The sequence below is a fragment of the Colobus angolensis genome, unplaced genomic scaffold, assembly GCF_000951035.1.
Source record: "Colobus angolensis palliatus isolate OR3802 unplaced genomic scaffold, Cang.pa_1.0 Scaffold77, whole genome shotgun sequence".
Lineage (NCBI taxonomy): Eukaryota > Metazoa > Chordata > Mammalia > Primates > Cercopithecidae > Colobus > Colobus angolensis.
This window is the reverse complement of record NW_012121487.1, coordinates 5,330,241-5,334,627: the sequence shown is the minus strand read 5'-3', so window position 1 is coordinate 5,334,627 and position 4,387 is coordinate 5,330,241.

Here is a 4,387-nt window from a genome sequence, read left to right as displayed (position 1 = left end):
TCCTGCCCAGACTCTTCCCACTCCTACTCTCTTCTCCTTGATCCTTCCCATTTTTGTTATTGTTGCCTAGTTAGATTTTTTAAAAATGTTCCTGGGTGAAAACCTGAAAGATGGTATATATAGCCTCCAAACCTACCTTTTAAAAAAGAAATTCAAATGGTAGTTATTTTCACTGTAATTACTTTTTGTTTGTTTGTTTGTTTTTGAGACAGAGTCTCACTCTGTCACCCAGGCTGGAGAGCAGTGGTGGATCTTGGCTCACTGCAACCTCTGCCTCCAGGGCTCAAGTGATTCTCCTGCCTCAGCCTCCAGAGTAGTTAGGATTACAGCCACGTGGCACCACGCCTGGCTAATTTTTGTATTTTTAGTAGAGATGAGGTTTCACCATGTTGGCCAAGCTGGTCTCCAACTCCTGACCTCAGGTGATCTGCCCGCCTTGGCCTCCCAAAGTGCTGGGATTACAGGCATGAACCACCGTGCCAGGCCTTCACAGTAATTTTTAATTTATAATTGATTTATGTTGACCAACATAGATGCTAATAGAAATAAATCAAGTCATCAAGCCTATAAGCATATTAAGCTTTTTTTTTTTTTTTTTTTTTTTTTGAAAATCAGACTGTTCGAGCCCAGGGATGCTAAGATTCTAGTTTTAAATCTTCCCAAAGCTGAAGGACAGCCTCAGCTTCCTCATCAATGAAATGGAAAAAATACCATCTTCCTTGGAGGGAGGGCTCTTCCTGGCTGCAAGGCACACTACTTCATTTACTCATTTATTCATGGAGCATCTGTTAAGCACCAATGGAATGCCTGGCACTAGGCATGACATAATTTACTCTGTATCATCAAAGAGAAAAGCTGAATATATAAGGGTCTTCTGGGAGAAGCCACCAAGGCAGGAGTGATTGATGTCATCCACTGAGGGGGTCAGGGAGAGCTTCAGTGAGGAGGCTTTGTGATCAATACTTATCTCTTGGGCCATTTTCTTTAGCCCAGAGCTTGGCCTCTTCTAGTCCCTCAAAATAGATTGCTCCCTGCCAGACTCCCTCTCTCACTATATCTATATAATGTATCTCAGTCTCTCGCTCATCCTCCCCTCCGGCTTTCTCTAAAACCCCAGGCAAGATTAGCAACCCATCTCTGCGCCCACAACCCCTTTAGCTCACGACCTTTAGCTCACGGTGAAATTACCTGGGGTTGTATGCGGTCCCCTACAGGACCCCTGGACCTAAGAGCAGGGATGGGTTCCTGCTTCCCCAGCTGCAGGACCCACTCCAGCACAGACCGGGTTCACAACCACAGCTGAACTGACTGGGCCTCTCCTTGAATCAATCTCCTCTGGCTCTGTCCTTCCTGCTCTCCCTCTCCACTCTGTCCTCCTTCTCCATTTGGCTTCTGCTCACCCTCCTCTCTCCCTCTCTGCCGCGCCTCCTCCCTGCTCCTTTGTTCTTGTTAAGATCTGTAACTGAGGAAAGATTCAGGCTCCTCATCAGGCGCATTCATTCTCCTCCCTCGCCTGGGCCGGCTTTCTTCGAAACACTTCTCTTGCTGTGGTCCTGTGTCTTCTCCAGGCTCCTCCCTCTTTCCCCAGAGCTAGGGGCTGAGCTTTCACAGGTGTTCCCAAGCCCCACCCAGCCTCAGCAGCAACCCCATTCTTGCACAGACCCCCACCCACAAATTCCCATCTAGGCACAGCCGAGTCCATACACACGCCCATTCCCTAACACAGATGTCATTGTGCACACAAGTGCTCCCATCCAAACATACATACCTGGGGACCATCAGTCTTTCAGTGAGGAGCCACTTCTGCACTCCTAAAAAGGGGTAAAGGACATGAGTATCTTGAGGGTTAACCCACAAGTTCTTTGGAGGACACCCCCTGTACTACTGAAAATTCCAGGAAACCTCAAGGAACAGGGTCCTCAGATGTCAACAGGTTTGGAGGAGATTCAGCACAGAAGGACAAGGTCCCCCACAATACAGCTCTTCCCTACATTGAAAGCCATGTGTCCTGGAGGCTCCTGGTCCAGTGCTCCCTGGTCAAGGCTTGGCCTGGTCACTGCTCCTCAGATGTCTTTCTTCCAACCAGCACAGGTTCTTCTGGTTCTGTCTTGCTCCCTGAGAGCCTTTCAACTTCTTCTGCATTGAGGATATCACCTCTGGAGTGTCCTGAAGCTCTGGGCATCAACTCCCAACCCAGTCCCCATATTCGTCTTGTGGCTCCCCTGACATTCCAGCCCAGCTCCTCTTGCCCAGATCCGTTAGATACACACCGACCCCAAGCCTTACCTGCTCCTCTTCCTTTCCTACCCCAGCCTACTCAGCCACTCTCTTCTACAGAGAACCTTCCTAAGTCCACAAAGACACAGAGGACACTCTCTCGGTGGGATAGTCTCCTTGGTCTCTACCCCTAAAATAGTCATAGATTAACATAGCTGTAGACTTCTGAGTCCATGGAATACAACCCCCTTATTTTATAGAAAAGAGAACTGGGACTTGAGAGATGAGGTAAGTAATGAAGGGCCCACAGCTCAGCCATCTGTATGTAAATGGCATGCTGCCACTCACTCTGTTCAGTGCTCATACAGCTTTATACAGACATCTGCACAGACACTCATCCATGGCCTGGTGTGATGGTGAGAGTATGGTGAGAGTGGGGAATAATTCTTCGTGGGACTCTTGGGAGACAGGCTGAGTCTCCTCAGTTCTTTTTAATTTTCATTTATTTGTTCGTTTTTGAGATAGAGTCTCGCTCTGTCACCCAGGCTGGAGAGCAGTCTCGGCTCACTGCAATCTCCACCTCCTGAGTTCAAGTGATTCTCCTACCTCAGCCTCTGGAGCAGCTGGGATTACAAGCGCCCACCAACACGCCCGGCTAATTTTTGTATTTTTAGTGGAGATGGGGTTTCTCCATGTTGGCCAGGATGGTCTCGAACTCCTCACCTCAGGTTATCTGACAGCCTCGGCCTCCCAAATGTGCTGGGATTACAGGAGTGAGCCACTGCGGCCGGCCCCTGGCCCACTTTTCCAGTTTTTTATTTTTTATTTATTTACTTTTTTTGAGATGGAGTCTCACTCTGTTGCCCAGGCTGGAGTGCAGTGGCATGATCTTGGCTCGCTGCAACCTCTGCAGTGAACCTCCCAGGTTCAAGTGATTCTCCTGCCTCAGCCTCCCAAGTAGCTAGGACTACAGGCGCCTGCCACCACGCCTGGCTACTTTTTGTATTTTTAGTAGAGATGGGGTTTCACTGTGTTGGCCAGGCTGGTCTCCAACTCCTGACCTCATGATCCACCCGCCTCAGCCTCCCAAAGTGCTGGGATTACAAGCATGAGCCACCATGCCAGGCCAATTTTTTAAATTTTTGTGTGCACTCCTCAACTTCTTTCTGAGCCTTTCTGGGAATCTTACAGCTGGGAAGAAAGTCAGCTGGTCAGCTGGATGAATCAGTCACCCCACACTCCAAAGAACTCCCCAGGAGATGCTGGCTTAGCTTTGCCGTCTTCGGATCTGTCTCTCTCTGTCTCTCTCTCTCTCTCTCAGCTTCAGGGAAGGAAACATTTCTGGTGAATAAGGAGGCAATGGGTGAGACCTCAGGACAGAAGGTTGTTCATTCTAGGAATCTGTCTCAGACAATCTTCATCACCCAGAAACGATGGGGGGGGGTGAGGGGGGTGTCTTTCTGTGGGCAAACGGACAAAGGCCAGGGTCGGCTGAGAAAAAGGCAATGAGGAGACCAGAAGGAAAAGGAGAGATGGCCTAGGACAGGCAGGGAGCCAGCTAAGTTTCCGCCAGCCTGAGTTCCGTGAAGGAAGAGATGCCTATTTTAGTCATCCCTGTATCCCTCCTGCCTCCTTCCTCACCCCCAGGTCCCCAGCACTAAGGAGAGAGTGATGCGGGGGGAAGGGATGGGGGCACCCAACGAATATGAAGCTAAAAGACAGGGGAAATGGCAGAAACAAAGGACAACCCTTAAGATGCAAACAGTGGGGGCAGAAAGGAAGAGCAGAGACGTGGAGGCGGCAAAAAGGCGGGCCACGGCTCAGGAGTTAGGGAAGAGCAGAGGAGGGCAGGGGAGGGCAGGGGAGCGCAGGGGAGGGCAGGCGAGGTCTCGGCCCGCGGAGTCTGCGCTCCTCCTGCGCCGACCTCGGGCTCCCGGCTGCCGCCGGGGGGCGCCGGGTGCATCCTTCGCTGCCCGCGCCCCGCCCGCGCCCCCGCTCGCGCCTGGGCCCCGCCACACTCCAGCAGAAGCCATTACAGAGAACAAACTACCTTCTTGTCTCCGAGATGGGTCCCCGGGGAGGAAGGCAAATTGCCTGCCTCGTGCATAATAAACCAGGCGTGGAGAGCAGCGCGGAGGAGGCCGCGGCCACCACCGGGCAGGCAGAACCT